This window comes from Hordeum vulgare, chromosome 4H, assembly GCF_904849725.1.
Source record: "Hordeum vulgare subsp. vulgare chromosome 4H, MorexV3_pseudomolecules_assembly, whole genome shotgun sequence".
Taxonomy (NCBI): domain Eukaryota; kingdom Viridiplantae; phylum Streptophyta; class Magnoliopsida; order Poales; family Poaceae; genus Hordeum; species Hordeum vulgare.
In genome coordinates, this window is record NC_058521.1 from 225,511,003 (window position 1) to 225,528,909 (window position 17,907).

A 17,907-nucleotide genomic window follows, 5' to 3' on the forward strand; every position below is an offset into this window, starting at 1 on the left:
ATTTTCAGCCTTATACTTTTTCTTCGTTACACTTTCCGCCTTCAGATCTCACTTTGCAATCAATCTTGAAGGGATTGACAACCCCTTTATAGCGTTGGGTGCAAGCTCTTTGTGTTTGTGCAGGTACTCTGGACTTGACGAGATTCTCCTACTGGATTGATACCTTGGTTCTCAAACTGAGGGAAATACTTACTGCTCCTGTGCTGCATCACCCTTTCCTCTACAAGGGAAAAACCGACGCAAGTAGTCTCCGTCAACGTGTCAATTTTTGGCGCTGTTTTTTGAGAAGTAGCAAGAAGAATTTCTGGCGCCGTTGCCGGGGAGGATCAAGTCAAGAACTCATCCAAGTAAGTGTCGAATACTCATCTCTTGCATTTACTTTGTTCGCCAGTTGCCTCTCATTTTCCTCTCCCCCACTTCACCAATTTTCCTTTTTCGTTCGCCCTTTTTTCTCGCTTGCTCTTTGTTCGCTTTTGTGCTTGCTGAAGTCACCATGACTGAAAGCACCAAACTTTGTGACTTCTCGAATACTAATAATAATGATTTTATTAGTACTCCGATTGCTCCCGCCACTAGTGCGGAGTCATACAAAATCAATGCCGCTTTGCTGAATCTTGTTATGAAAGAGCAATTCTCCGGCCTTCCTAGTGAAGAAAGATGTGGATAATGATGTGATTAAATTGAAGCTTTTTCCTTTCTCGTTGCGAGATCGAGCAAAAACTTGGTTTTCGTCTTTGCCCAAAAATAGTATCGATTCTTGGGATAAGTGCAAAGATGCTTATATATCCAAGTATTTTCCGCCGGCTAAGATTACCTCTCTCCGTAATGATATCATGAATTTTAAGCAACTTGATCATGAACACGTTGCACAATCTTGGGAGAGAATGAAATTGATGATTAGAAATTGTCCCGCTCATGGCTTGAGTCTTTGGATGATTATACTAATCTTCTACGTTGGCTTGAATTTCGCTTCTAGAAATATCTTGGACTCCGCCTGAGGTGGAACTTTCACGGAAATCACGTTAGGAGAAGCCACGAAACTCCTAGACAATATCATGACGAACTACTCTCAATGGCACACTGAAAGGTCACCTATTAGTAAGAAGGTACACGCTATAGAAGAAATTAACTCGTTGAGTGCTAAGATGGCTGAGTTAATGAATTTGGTTGCTAGTAGAAGTGCTCCTTTAGATCCTAATGATATGCCCTTGTCTTCCTTGATTGAGAGTAGCAACGCTAGCTTGGACGTTAATTTTGTTGGTAGGAATAATTTTAACAACAATAATGCTTTCAGAGGAAACTATGTTCCTAGGCCTTTTCCTAGTAACTCCTCTAATAACTTTGGCAACTCCTACAAAAATACTCATGGAAATTACAATAGATTACCCTCTGATCTAGAGAGTAATATCAAAGATTTTATCAACTCGCAAAAGATTTTCAATGTGTCCATAGAGGAAAAACTACTCAAAATTAACGATTTGGCTAAGAGCGTTGATAGAATGTCTAGTGATGTTGATGCTTTGAAAATTAGATGTGCTCCTCCCAAGATCAATATGGATGAAACTCTGAAAGCTATGCGTGTTTCCATGATTGAGGGCAAAGAAAGAACCGCCCAAATTCGTGCTAGACATGAATGGCTTAAAAAGGCGTGTTCTCGTGATAAGAATCACGAAGATCTTAAAGTGCTTGGTGTGACTCCCATTGAATCTTTGTTTTCTTGTGTCAAACCTAATGATGATGGGGCTGGATATGAATCCAGTTTGTTTGAAAAGTGCCCCAATGATTCGGAGTCCATCTATCTTGATGCTAAAAGCATTGAAAGTGGAGTAGAAGATATTAAAACTTTGAGTAGTAATGAAATTGCTACCTTGGATTTCAAGGAATTCAATTATTGTAGTTTCTCCTTGATTGAATGCATTTCCTTGATGCAATCCATGTTAAACTCTCCACACGCTTATAGCCAAAATAAGGTCTTTACCGATCATATCGTCGAAGCCATGATAAAATCTCTTGAAGAGAAACTTGAATTAGAAGTCTCTATCCCTAGAAAGCTTCATGATGAGTGGGAACCTACTATAAAAATCAAAATCAAAAACTATGAATGCAATGCTTTGTGTGATTTGGGTGCTAGTGTTTCCGTGATTCCAAAGTCTTTATATGATGTTCTGGGTTTTAATGAGATTTAAGAGTGTTCTCTAAATTTGCATCTTGCGGATTCTACTGTCAAGAAACCCATGGGAAGGATCAATGATGTTCTTATTATTGCAAATAGGAACTATGTACCCGTGGGTTTCATTGTGCTTGATATTGATTGCAATCCTACATGCCCTATTATTCTTGGTAGACCTTTCCTAAGGACTGTCGGTGCTATCATCAATATGAAGGAAGGGAATATTAGATTTCAATTTCCTTTAAAGAAGGGCATGGAGCACTTTCCTAGAAAGAAAATAAGATTGACTTATGAATCTATGATGAGGGCCACTTATGGTTTGAGCACCAAAGACGACGATACATGATTCTATTGCTTTTATGCCTAGCTAAGGGCGTTAAACAATAGCGGTTGTTGGGAGGCAACCCAATGAATTTATCTTCTTCTTTCTGTTTTGTTGCGTCCCCACCATAATAATTCTGTTGTGATTGTGTTTTTTGTGTTTCTTTTTGTGTTTGAGCCAAGCAAAACCTTTATGACTAGTCTTGGTGATGGTTGTTTGATACTGCTGGAAAAAGACAGAAACTTTTCGCTCACGAGATGATTTTTCATTTTTATTCAGAAAGAGGTTTTGAGTTGATTCTTTTTTCTTCTGGTTGATATGCATTTTTCCCAGGCAGTCGTAATTGTTCAAAAAAATTCAGGTACCAGAAGTATACAAAGTATACAGATTGCTACAGACTGGTCTGTTTTTGTTGAGTTGGTTGGTTGTTTTGATGAAACTATGGATAGTATCGGGGGGTACTATCCATGTAAAAGTGAGAATACAGTAGCCCATACCAAAAAAAGAAATCAAGATTGCTACAGTACCTAAAGTGGTGGTAGTTTGTTTTCTTGTGCTAATGTTATCACGAGTTTCTGTTTAAGTTTTGTGTTGTGAAGTTTTCAAGTTTTGGGTGATGTTCTCATGGACAAAGAGATAAGGAGTGGAAAGAGCTCAAGCTTGGGGATGCCCAAGGCATCCCAATCCAAATTCAAGGACACCAAACAGCCTAAGCTTGGGGATGCCCCGGGAAGGCATGCCCTCTTTCGTCTTCAATCCATCGGTAATATTACTTGGAGCTATATTTTTATTCACCACATGATATGTGTTTTTCTTGGAGCGTCTTGTATCGTAGGAGTATTTTCTTTTTGTTGTGTCACAATCATCCTTGCTGCACACCTTCAGAGAGAGACGTGCACTCATCGTGATTTTGCTAGAATGCTCATAGTGCTTCACTTATATCTTTTGAGCTAGATAATTTTGCTCTATGCGCTTCACTTAGATCTTTTAGAGCACGGCGGTGCGTGACTTGGTAGTTGGCTTATGCTATGAAAGTAGTTCCGAAGGTAATAGGTACCCAAAGAGGATACAAAAACCTCCATCTTCATGTGCATTGAGTAGAAAGAGAAGTTTTGATTCCTCTCAATTAGTTTTGAGGCGTGGATTTGGTAATATTAAGAGTTATGTTAGTAGGGTGTTGTGAATTTAGAAATACTTGTGTTGAAGTTAGTGATTCCCGTAGCATTCACGTATGGTGAACCGCTATGTTAGGAAGTCGGAGCATAATTGATCTATTGATTGTCATCCTTTGTGTTGAGGTCGGGATCGCGCGATGGTTAACAACTACCAACCCTTCCCCTAGGAGTATGTGTTTAGCACTTTGTTTCGATTACTAATAAAAACTTCCGCAACAAGTATGTGAGTTCTTCATGACTAATGTGAGTCCATGGTATAGATGCACTTTCACCTTTCCCATTGCTAGCCTCTCTAGTGCCGCGCAACTTTCGCCGGTACACAAACCCGCTATATGCCTTCCTCAAAACAGCCACCATACCTACCTACTATGGCATTTTCATAGCCATTCCGAGATATACTGCCATGCATCTCCCACTGTTCCGTCTGATGACTTGTTCCGTCACTCTCATATTGCCATTGCATGATCGTAAGATAGCTAGCGAGATGTCTCAACGTCATACGCCAAGCTAGATCGTTGCACATCCCGGTACACTACCGGAGGCATTTCCTATAGAGTCATCATCGTTCTAAGCTTTGAGATGTGAGTAAATAAAAGTGTGATGATCATCATTATTAGAGCATTGTCCCATGTGAGAAAATAAAAAAAGAGGCCAAAGAGCCCAAAAAAAAGAGAAAAGAGAAAAAAGAGAAAAAGAGGCCGAAGAGCCCAAATAAAAAAAAGAGAAAAAGAGAGAAGGGACAATGCTACTATCTTCTTCCACATTTGTGCTTCATAATAGCACCATGTTCTTCATGATTGAGAGCTTCTTGCTTTGTCACTACCATATGCTAGTGGTAATCTTTATCATATAACTTGGCTTGTATATTCCGATGATGGGCTTCCTCAACATTGCCCTAGGTCTTCGTGAGCAAGCAAGTTGGATGCACACCCACTAGTTTTACTGTTGAGCTTTCACATACTTATAGCTCTAGTGCATCCCTTGTATGGCAATCTCTACTCATTCACATTGATATCTATTTATGGGCATCTCCATAGCCCTTTGATACGCCGAGTCAATGTGACCATCTTCTCCTTTTTTTGTCTCACAACCACCTCCACACTCTATTCCATCTATAGTGCTATATTCGTGGCTCACGCTCACATATTGTGTGATAGTTATAAAAAGTTTGAGAAAGTAAGAGTGCGAAAACTATTACTTGGCCAATACCGGGGTTGTGCATGATTTACATTAGTTGTGTGAGGATGATGGAGCATAGCCAGACTATATGATTTTGTAGGGATAACTTTCCTTGGCCTTGTTATTTTGAATGTTCATGATTACCTTGCTAGTTTGCTTGGAGTATTACTGTTTTCATGTCAATAGCAAACTATTGTTTTGAATCTCACGGATCTGAACACTCATGTCACATGAAATAAGTTGCAAAGGACAACTATGCTAGGTAGCACTCCACATGAAAAGTTCATTCTTTATCACTTCCCTACTCGAGGACGAGCAGGAGTTAAGCTTGGGGATGCTTGATACGTCTCCAACGTATTTATAATTTTTGATGGTTTCATGCTATTATCTTGTCAAACTTTGGATGTTTTGCATTCCTTTTATATATTTTTTGGGACTAACTTATTAACTCAGTGCCAAGTGCCAGTTCCTGTTTTTTCCATGTTTTCCGAACGGATTTTGAACGGAGTCCAAACGGAACGAAACTGCCAAAAAGCTTTTTTCAAAACAGAAAAAGACTGGGAAGCCTGAGAATCAGGGCAGGGGGCCTGCAGCGTCCCCACAAGCCCCCTAGCCGCGGCCAGGGGGGCCACGCCTCCCTGGCTTGTGGGCTCCCTGGGCCACCTCTGCCCTAGGACTTTCGCCTATAAATTCTCTAAAATCCCAGAAAAAATCAGGAGATCATCGAAAGTACTTTTCCGCCGCCGCAAACTTCTGTCTCTGCAAGATCCCATCCAGGGCACGTTCTGGTGCCCTGTCGGAGGGGGGATTCAGACACGGAGGGCTTCTTCATCAACACCATGACCTCTCCGATGATGCGTGAGTAGTTCACCATAGACCTACGGGTCCATAACTAGTAGCTAGATGGCTTCTTCTCTCTCTTGGATCTTCAATACAAAGTTCTCCATGATCTTCATGGAGATCTATCCGATGTAATCTTCTTTCTTCTGATCTCTCTTATGCATGATTTCATATCCTTGTCATTCTCTTCGAGTTGTGGGTTTTGTCTGGTCAACTGGATCTATGATTCTTGCAATGGGAGAAGTGCTTAATTTTGGGTTCATACCGTGCGGTGACCTCACCTAGTGACAGAAGGGGCAGCGAGGCACGCATCATGTTGTTGCCATCAAGGGTAAAAAGATGGGGTTTTCATCATTGGTTTGGAATTATCCCTCTACATCATGTCATCTTGTTTAAGGTGTTACTCTGTTCGTCATGAACTCAATACACTAGATGCATGCTGGATAGCGGTCGATGTGTGGAGTAATAGTAGTAGATGCAGAAAGTATCGGTCTACTTGTCTCGAATGTGATGCCTATATGTATGATCATTGCCTTAGATATCGTCATGACTTTGCGCGGTTCTATCAATTGCTCGACAGTAATTTGTTCACCTACCGTAATCTTTGCTATTTTGAGAGAAGCCTCTAGTGAACACTATGGCCCCGGGTCTACTCCACACCATATTTCCAGCCTTACACTTTTTCTTCCTTGCACTTTCCGCCTTCAGATCTCACTTTGCAATCAATCTTGAAGGGATTAACAACCCCTTTATAGTGTTGGGTGCAAGCTCTTTGTGTTTGTGCAGGTAATCTGGACTTGACGAGATTCTCCTACTGGATTGATACCTTGGTTCTCAAACTGAGGGAAATACTTACTGCTCCTGTGCTGCATCACCCTTTCCTCTTCAAGGGAAAAACCAACGCAAGCAAGTCTCCGTCAACGTGTCAATTTTTGGCGTTGTTGTTTGAGAAGTAGCAATGTACTCTAGGCAAGCTCTCATCACAAATGAGATTACTAGCTTAGGAAGCGAAGAGATGACCAACAAATTCACAATCAAGAAGATACTTAGAGCCTTGGATGGAAGATATGACACCATGTGCACATTGATCCAAATGATGCCAAAATACAAGGATTGTTCTCATGAAATGTGATAACCCACTAGTATATGGGATCACAGTACTTTTCGAGTGTAGAGTATTCGACCCAAATTTATAGAATCGAGACAAGGGTGGCCAAAGTATATTTGCAGGTATTAGAAGCTGAGTTGTCAATTCAACCACACTTGGAAATTTAGTATGTGCAACGCAATGATCAGTAGCATAGTAAAATGATAGTTTTGATACTAGTGGTAATAGTAGCAACAATAACGGTAACAGTGATAACAGTTTTGTAGTAGTTGTAACAGTAGTACCAAGAGTAGTAACTTAGCAAGAACAATGTGTGCAAAACTCATAGGCACTGGATCGGTGATATTGCTGGATAATATTCATCATATAACAGTCACAACATAGCGAGACACAGAACTAGCTCCCGTTCATCGATATAATGAAGGCATGTATTCCCTAAATTGTCATACAAGCTTCTGGAAAAGAACTTGCATGGCATATTTTGTCCTACCCTCCCGTGGCGGCGGGGTCCATAAGGAAACTAAGGGATATTAAGGCCTCCTTTTAATAGATAACAAGAATAAAGCATTAATACATAATGAATACATGAACTCCTTGAACTACGGTAGCCACCGGAAAGAATCCCAATTATTGTCACCGTGGGGTATGCGGATCTTAACACGTAGCAGGTGCATATAACTTGCAAGATCGGATCAGGAACATAGATATAATGGTGAAAACATAAGCGGTTCATCTAAAATCATGGCACTCGGGTCCTAGTGACAAGCATTAAGCATAGCAAAGTCATAGCAAGATCTATCTCTGAACATAGTCGATACTAGGGATCAAGCCCTAATAAATCTAACTCGATTACATAATGAATCAAATTCAACTCTTCACCGACCAGCAAGCCTACGAAGGGATTACTGATGAGGAGTTGATGAATATACTTCTCACCCCTTGTTTGTTACCCCAAGTGGAAGGTGGAGATGTTGTCAACAGCAGATTTCCCTTACAGGGGGACTGTAAGGTTTATCGAATCCCGGGGACTCCGAGGATCAACAACTAGGTGTCCGCTGCTCTGGCGCTAGCAGAAGACGTGGACCTGCACACACAACAAATAACTTTCTCCCAACGAGTATAGAGAGGTTGTCAATCTCTCCGGTCTTGTAGTTTGCAAAGGATCAAAACACAAGCAGGAATAGTGATAGTGATTGCAACGAAAAAGTAAATGAAAGGAGTAAATGATGGAGGTGTAAGCAATGGTGGTAATATGGACCTGAGTCACATCAGGTTCACTAGTGATGGCTCTCTCCCAAAAGATGATAAACAACTATGCATAGGTAAACAAATTACAGCTGGGCAATCAATAGAATTATAAACCCACCGCAATGCTAATTATGCTACTTGGAAGTTAGAGGCTCAATAGTAATGGGCAGTACGCCAAGACAAGTATATCGTTTATTCATCAGAATCTACTTACAAATCATATACCTTGAGATATCTGTCCAGAACATCTCGCTGGTATTAAGTTGCAAGCCCCACCCAAAGTGTAAACTCAAAGCAACGGACAACTACATTAAAGAACTTTGCGTAAGATAAACAATCCTTGCAACCGCGGTCACAAGAATCGTTGTTTTCTCTCTGGTGGCAACAACACATCCCCTAGTCTCATGTTTCTGTCACTCAAGCTAGACATCAGGGGGCATGAACCCACAGTCATGCATAACGCTCCCTCTTGGAGATAGAATCTACTACTCGGCCAAAGCAATAAAGAGCAATGGAGAACATGCATGAATCACTAAAGAACATAATATAAAAGGATAATCAAATATATATAACTCATCACAATCTGAACATAATCTCATAATCCATCAGATCCCAACAAACCAAGCATAGCAATAGCAGGAAAATTACATAGGTGCCTTGATCATGTAGGGCAGCTGACAAGGGCCAATCATTGAAGCACAAGATTGGAGAGAAGACATCACATAGCTACTGGTCATGGACTCATGGTCCAAGGAGAACTACTCACGCCACATCCGGGAAGCATCCATGGTGGTGGAGAAGCTCCCGGAGGTCAATCCTCCCTCCGGCAGGGTGCCGGGAAGAGGTCTCCTAACGCTCCCGGTCTCAAAAGCGCTACGGCGGTGAGAAATTCGCGATTCTGGATATGATGGAAGGGTTTCCGATCGAAGGGGTCATATAGGCCAAAAGAGGTCGTCAGAGGGCGTGGGAGCCAGCCAGGCGACCTATGGGCATGGCCAGGGGCCAGGCTGTGCAAGGAGGCCGCCTGGGCAACCCCTGGCTCCCCTCTGGCCCATCTTCGGTGCTCCGGAAGCTTCAGTCATGCTTATTTTTATATATTTTTCTCGGGATATTTGGGGCTCTGGAAATTTGGGTAAAAGTCCCTGCAAAAAACACATCAGTAGACTGAAACTGGCACTGGGTGCACTGAGTTAGTAGGCTAGTCCAAATATGTGTAAAAAGGTATAAAAGTGTAGCAAAACATATAACAATGTCAGCCAAAAGATCATGGAACAAGAAGAAATTATAGATACGTTTGGGACGTATCAATTACTCACTCCAGGTGGAGAGCATCATGGAATTGGCGATGGAGGAGGGTTGGTGATGACGAAGACCGAATATTCCCCTCTCTGGAACACCAAACAGACTCCGGATTAGGCCTCGTGATGAAGAACGGGAGGTGGCGGTGGCTCCGTATCGTGAAACGCAATGAAACTTCCTCTCTGATTTTTTCTCCGAAAATAGGAATTTATAGCGTTGCAATTAGGGCCCCACTAGCCAGGTCGCGCCAAGGGGGCCTGGCGCGCCCTGATGCCTAGTGGGATGTTGTGGCATCACCTCTCGTGGATATTGGTTTCAATATTTTTTTTATATTCTAGAAAAAATCTCCGAAACATTTCGTTCCATTTCGAGAACTTTTATTTCTCCAAAAAGCAACACCATAGTAGTTCTGTTGAAAACAGTGTCAGTCCGGGTTAGTTTCATTAAAATCATGCAAATTAGAGTCCAAATCAAGAGCAAAAGCTTTAGTAAAAGTAGATACGATTAAGACATATCAACTCCCCAAGCTTAACACATTGCTTGTCCTCAAGCAATTCAGTTGACAAACTAAAAGTGATAAAGAAAAACTTTTACGAACTCTTTTGTTCTTGTTTACATATACATGCTTAGAGAGCAGCCAAGTTTTCAGCATAAATCATAACTAATCATATCGATAATAACCCTTAGAAACTATATTAGCTCATATCAATGTCATAGTCAACTAGCGAGCAATAATAAGATAGCTCAAAGATCAACAATTTGTCAAAACAATCATTATATAATATGACAACAATGGTGTCTCGCTAGCCCTTTCTGAGACGGCAAAACATTAATGCAGAGCACCTCTAAAGTCCAAGCAATGACTAGACATTGTAATTCATGGTAAAAGAGATCCATTCATGCTGCAAACAACGATTACTAGACACAAAGCATGAGGATGACAACAATGCTCTCAGGTCTGGTGCTTACTTGAGAAGGTGATGACCCAAAGAAAATAAAATAAAATAACATGAAAATAAATAGAAAGTCCCTTCGTAGAGGGAGGCGGGGATTTGCAGAGGTGCCAGAACTCATAGTGAAACTAAGAGATGAATTGTTTTTGGGAGGTGCACCCTCCTGTCAACGTTACGACGAAGAGTATCGATATCTTCCATGCTAAACAAATTAGCGGTGGTTCCCAAGCAGTAAAAGTAAAGGTTTACTCCCCCTCCACCAATCAAGCAAACTCCACAACTAGCCGAATCCACGGGTGTTGTCCATACCAACAACAATCTAGAGGAGTTTTTTCTAATTATTTGCTGTTTATGATTCAGGATTGGGAGTCCCTTTTCACGAGCCCCTCTCGTGCAAGGACAAGTGAATAAACACTCATCATCAGAACAACCCGCTCAGCTTGCAAGATACTCGTCGCCCTCTATCCCTCCATGAGCGATCCAGGCATACAAAACAGAAGTTCGTTTAAAATATTAGAGGTGGCACATGCATATTTACATGGAACGAAAGGGTAATACCGCATAATGGTTGGTATGGTAGACTCATCTGGAATAACTTTGTTTCAAGGATTTTGATGCACAAGCAGTATTCCCGCTTAGTACAGGCGAAGGGTGGCAAATAGATTGGGAAGGGACCAGCTAGAGAGAGAAGACGGTCAAGAACATGCTTTATGAATAATCAGCATTGCATACTAGCATGAGTAGGATATAAACACCATGAACATAAATAACATGGAGGATATGTTGGTTTTGATTCAACTACATGTGTGAACATGTGCCAATTCAAGCCACTTGAACATTCAAAGGAGGATACCATATCATCATACTACATCACAACCATTTTAATGTATGTTGACATCCAAGATAAATCATTATCCACTCCTAGCTACTTAAGCATGGCATGAACTACTACAATCTCTAATTGTCATTGCAAACAAGTTTAGTCATAATATGCTGAATCATGGATACTAGTATGAACATATTTACAAAAACAAAAACAAGTTGACTCCATACACGCTTCTCTTTGCAACACCCACTTCATGAAATATCGTCATTATTGCCTTTCACTTGCATGACCGAATGTTATGAAAATAATAATAGTGCAAGAGTGCCATGGACTAAGCTGGAATCTGCAACATTTTACTCAAGAGGAGAAAACAAAGTAATATGGCTCTTCATTAGATCAATAACAATGCATATGAGAACCACTCAATATTTTTATCATGGTCCTCCCCTTAGGTATGACTCAAAAAAGGAAAAATAAATTAAGGGAAACACAATAAAATATTTTTGGAGTTTTTAGTTTTTCAAGAAGAAGAAAATTAAAGGAAAAACTAAAACGAGAACAATCATTTACACGTAAAGCTCCCAACAAGTAAAAGAGAAGGAGAGAAATATTTTTGGGTTTTCTTTTAATACTACAACTAAATTATGCTATAAATATAAACTGAAAAGAAGTGAGAAATATTTTTAGATTTTCTGCAAGTTTTTCAAACACACAAGAAGAAAGCAAGAAAATAAATCTAACAAGGATAGCACCGTGCAAGAGTGTGAACACCGACAACTAGAATGTGTAAGCATGACTGTAAAGTCAGTGGAAACACATACTCCCCCAAACTTAGGCTTTTGTCCTAGCTTGGTAATCACCACCCGTAGTAGCCTAGGTAATAGTCAGTGTGGTAATTCATGGAAGCCTTTGGTGCAGCCTCTACGGCCTGACGGGCAATCTCCACTCCCGCGTTGTACTCGTGCGCCTCCCTCTCATAGACATAATATCTTCCTTTTTCCTGATAATCAAAGAGAGAAGGTGTGCGCAAAATAAGAGGCACAATAGATTTCTTATTAAATATTAGGTTGTAGTTATAATCAGTAGCGGTGGCCTTTATGAACTTATGGATCTTGAAGGCCTCAAAGTCTAAATACCGAGTAGGAAGAATAGGGTCACTAGACCGCGGTGAAACACCACACTTCTTAGCTAAACTAGAGGCCTAAACCCCACCATAAGAATAAACATTGTCAGTGCTAAGTTGCAATCTGCATGCTACGATTGCTCCGAGATTATAGCATTTAATTCTAGTTAATGCAGTATGAAGGAGACTGAAGTCTGGGGTACATAAAGTACGACAATCTTCTTGCCCACTATGAATTTTCCATTAAAGAGTTCTAGGTAACGAATGGAAGAAAAATGTATACTATTTATTCTACCTTGAGTTACTCATGTATCTTCACCAAAGCAAAGACTAGTTAAAAATGTCTCATATTCAGATTTTGGTGGTTCGTCTAGCGAACCCCCGCGTGGAATTTTACATACATCAGTGAAATCATCTAGAGACATAGTGAAGGCATTTCCGTAGAGATTAAAGGAGACTCTAAATTCTCGAGGATAAAATTTAAATCCCTTAGTGAAAGTTTCCGTAAGATGATAATGTTGCGTGCACTTATCTACAATGAATGGTGAAAGCTCAATATTTTGAATGTATTGCTCAAATTATTCCTTAATGCCTGCACCCAACAAGAAGTCATCATTTGGCCAAAGGCACGATTTGGCGTGGGCTTCTCGCATTGAACTTTCACTTGGCTCAGCATAAGACTGTCGTATCGAAGTCTCACTAGATGATACCTCCGAGGACTTCCTCCTCGAAGAAATCCTTTTTAACCATCTCATTATTCCTACATAAAATTTCTGAATATTTTTGGGTCACAAACTAAAGTTAACAAAACTCCACAAGAATGATAGCAACTACTCATAGGGATGCCTAGAGCCTAAAACAAGCATCCAAACTACTTGGAAATTCAAGAATTCAACATGCAAGCTCATCTACAGCAGCATCTAGAGTAGCTAGTTATTCCTAAGATAAACCACTATATCAAAAACTAATTGGAGGAGTGGGGGAGTTACTTACCAAGGAGCAATCCCCCAAAACAGTTTCAGAAACGAGGTTTCGAGCAAAGAGATCGAAATCCACGGGTTTGAGAGCAAGAACATGAGAAAGAGAGCTACAGGGATATACTTTTTATGTAGGTGAGTGATGAAGTGGGAAGAAGGAATAATTTAGGGGACCCCCGAGGGGCCGACTAGACACGTGTCCGCACGAGGGGGCCGGCGCACCCTAGTGTCTAGTGGCCACGTGGGACACCCCCTTGAGGTGTTTTTAGTGCCAGAAATTCTCAAATATTCAGAAACAATTCATGTAAAAATTTCAGATCATTTCGAGAACTTCTATTTTTTGGCACCTTTTTATTGCACGAAAAAACACAAAACACGATAAACATGACATTTATTATAACTAACTAAAAATAACAAGGAAAATAAAATGGGTACGGAGAGTTGTGCCTACTGAATTCATCGACCTCATGCTTCTTGAAAATGATTCGTTAATAAGGTTGATCAAGTCTTATGAACAACCACTTCCAATTAGCACGATCCCGAAGAATTTTCCTAAAACACTAAGTTACCTTCATGGTGATGTGCATATCCCCAACAATAAGTATATCATATTTATTCCTGGCTGTAGGTAGAGGTAGTTGAAAACTTTTATTGATGGCATTCAGAAAATTTTCAATAACATTAACACCATTCACTTGAAATTGTTACCTCTGAAAATGCATCGTATGTTCTTTACCATTGACATGAAAAGTGACCTTGATTTTTTTGCAATCAATAACTACCCCTACATTATTCAAGAAAGGTATACCAAGGATAATTGACATGTTGTTATCCTCGAGCATATCAACTGTAACAAAGTCTGTCAAGATAGTAACATTTGCAACAACGGGTACATCCTCAGAATACTGATAGGTATGGCAATTGATTTGTCAGCCATTTGCAATAAAATTTTAGTAGGTGTAATTTTATTCAAGTCAAGTCTTTTGTATAAAGAGAAAGGCATAACACGAACACCAGCTCCTAGATCACATAAAGCAGTTTTCACATAGTTATTTTTGATGGAACATGGTATCGTTGGTATTCCTGGATCTCCTAGTTTGCGGTACTCTATCCTTAAAGGAATAATTAGCAAGCATGGTAGATGTCTCAGCTTCACATATTTTTCTTTTAGTGGTGACGATGACTTTCATGTACTTAGCATAAGGGGCCATCTTTAAAAGATCACTCAAACGAGTATGGAAAAAGATTGGCCTAAGCATTTCAGCAAAGCATTCAAATTCTTCATCGTATTTTTTCTTAGTTGGTTTAGGGGGATAAGGCATGGGTTTTTGAACCCATGACTTCCTTTCTTTGCCATGCTTTCTAGCAACACAATCTATTTTATCATAACATTTATTCTTAGGTTGTGGGTTATCAAGAGCAACAACATGTTCTATCTCAACATCATAATCTGGTTCTGTATCATTGTCTGGTTGAGCATCTACATGAGAATCATAATTAGCATTTTCATTATCACTAGGTGAATGCTCACTACCAGATTTAGTTTCAGCATCACAGATGGAGATATCATTAGCATTAGCAGATGGTTTCTCTAATTTAGGTTCACTAGATGTATGCATGGTCCTATCATTTTTCTTTTTCTTTTTCTATCTATAAGGACTAGGTGCATCAATACTAATTCTTTGTGAATCTTGTTGAGTTCTTTTAGGGTGACCTTCTGGATATATTGGATCTGGAGTCATTGTTCCTCCTCTAGTCATTACTCTAACAACATGATCATTCATGTTATTAGTCATTTCATGAAGTAACTCACTTTGGTATTTAGCAACTTGTTCTACTTGGGTTTGAACCATAGAAGCATGTTTTCCTACACCTCTTATATCATTGGTGATTCTAAAAAACAAGTCACTTATGCGAGCAATCATATTAGAGTTTTGTTTTAATAGTTTCATGACATAGGAATTGAAATGATCTTGCTACATAATATAATTATCAAACTCATATAAGAAATGACTAGGATGTTTATCGTAAGCGATGTCATCTTCATCAAACTTTAGAAGAGAATTTAGCTCCACCACCTGTGGTGGTGTTTGGAGACCATGTATTTCTTCGATAGGTGGTAAATTCTTAACATCTTCAGCTTTAATGCCTTTTTCCTTCATACATTTCTTTTCCTCTTCCATAGATTCAGGACTAAGGAATAAGATATATCTCTTCTTTGGAGTAGGCTTAGGTGGTGGTTCAGGAAGTGTCCATTCATCATAATTCTTCAATATATTAGTCAACAATTCCTCAGCTTGTTCGGCAGTTTGTTCCGTGAAAAACAACTCGCACAACTATCTAGGTGGTCCCTAGAGGCATCGGTTAGTCCATTATAAAATATGTAAAGTATTTCTTTTTTCTTTAAAGGATGATGAGGCAAAGCATTAAGTAATTGGAGAAGCCTCCCCAAGCTTGTGGGAGACTCCCTTCTTCAATTTGCACAATGTTAAATATTTCATTTAAGGCAGCTTGTTTCTTATGAGCAAGAAAATATTTTTTAGAGAAGTAGTAGATCATATCCTGGGGACTACGGACACAACCAGGAGCAAGAGTATTGTACCAAATCTTAACATCACCCTTTAATGAGAACGAAAATAATTTGAGGATATAGTAGCGGATTTTCTTATCATTAGTAAATAGGATAGTAATATCATTTAGCTTAGTGAGATGTGCCACAACAGTTTCATTTTCATAGCCATGAAAATGATCAGATTCAACCAGAGTGATTATCTCTCGATCGACAGAGAATTCATAATCCTTATCGGTAACAAAGATAGGTGAACTAGAAAACTTAGGATTATATTTCATTCTAGCATTCAAGGATTTTTTTCTTTCAACTCGCATAGTAGTTTCTTAAGGTCTTCTCTTCCCTTACAAGCAAGAAAGTCTCTAACAGTTTATTCATCCATAATATAACCTTCACATAGATCACGTATTTCAGTTCTAGGATAGTCATGGCTAAAATGTGTTTCAATATTTTTAGTAGCAAGGACTTCATCAGTTTCAATAGTGTCATCAATTTCAGTATGCTCAATTTCTTTAGCTCTAGCAAGTTGTTCATCAAATTCATGTAGTGGCATAGTATCATGAAGCAAGGTACTAGAATCATCATAAGCATCATTCATAAAATAGGTAGCATCATCAATTACTTGCGACATATCAGGAATAAAGCATGTGGTGGTGGTGCAAGTCTATTCAAAACAGAGGGTGAATCAAGTGCAGAGCTAGATGGCAGTTCCTTACCCCCCCCCTCGTCTTAGAGTGAACAATTTTGGTTCTTGGATCTCTCATATTATTTGTAGTGATAAATAAATAGATATACCAAGTGACTCAGCAAATATAGCTATGCTCCCCGGCAATGGCGCCAGAATATGTTCTTGATAACACACAAGTATATGGGATTGCGATAGTTTTCGAGGGTAGAATATTCAACCCAAATTTATAGATTCAAAACAAGGGGAGCCAAAGAATATTTGCACGTATTAGGAGCTGAGTTGTAAATTCAACCACACATGGAAATTTAGTATCTGCAGCATAGTGATCAGTAGCACAATAATGTGATAGTTTTGAAAGGACTGGTAAGAGTAGCAACAGTAACGGTAAGAGTGATAGTAGTTTTGTAGCAGTTGTAACAGTAGTAGCAACAGTAGTAACTTAGCAAGCACCATATGTGGAAAACTCGTCGGCACTAGATCGGTGATATTGCTGGATAATATTCATCATATACTAGTCACAACAAAGAGCAACACAGAACTAGCTCCCGTTCATCGATACAATGTAGGCATGTATTCCGTAAATAGTCATACGTGCTTATGGAAAAGAACTTGCAAGACATCTTTTGTCCTACCCTCTCGTTGAAGGGGGGTCCATAAGAAAGATAAGGGATATTAAGGCCTCCTTTAAATAGAGAATCGGAATAAAGCATTAGCACATAGTGAATACATGAACTCCTCAAACTACGATAGTTACCGGAAAGAATCCCAATTATTGTCACTTTGGGGTATGCGGATCCTAACACGTGGTAGGTGCATATAACTTGCAAGATCAGATTAGGAACATAGATATAATGGTGAAAACATAAATGGTTCAGATCTGAAATCATGGCACTCGGGCCCTCGTGGCAAGCATTAAGCATAGCAAAGTCGTAGAAACATCTATCTCCCAACATAGTGGATACTAGGGATCAAGCCCTAACAAAACTAACTCGAATACATGATGAATCTCATCCAGCTCTTCACTGACCAGCAAGCCTACCAAGGGATTACTAACTTCCGGTGGAGAGCATCATGGAATTGGTGATGGAAGAGGGTTGGTCATGAAAAAGACCGAAGATTCCTCTCTCCGGAGCCCCAAATGGACTCCAGATTAGACCTCCAAATGAAGAACAGGAGGTGGCGGCGGCTCCGTATCGTGAAACGGGATGAAACTTCCTCTCTGATTTTTCTCTCCAAAATAGGAATTTATAGCGTTGGAATTAGGGTCAGCGGAGCCACGTGGGCCCCACTAGACAACAAGCCGCGCTAGGGGGCCTTGCGCGCCCTCGTGTCTAGTGGGATGTTGTGCCATAACCTCTGGTGGACCTTGGTTCCAATATATTTTATATATTCCGGAAAAATATTTAAATAGTTTCGTTCCATTCCGAGAA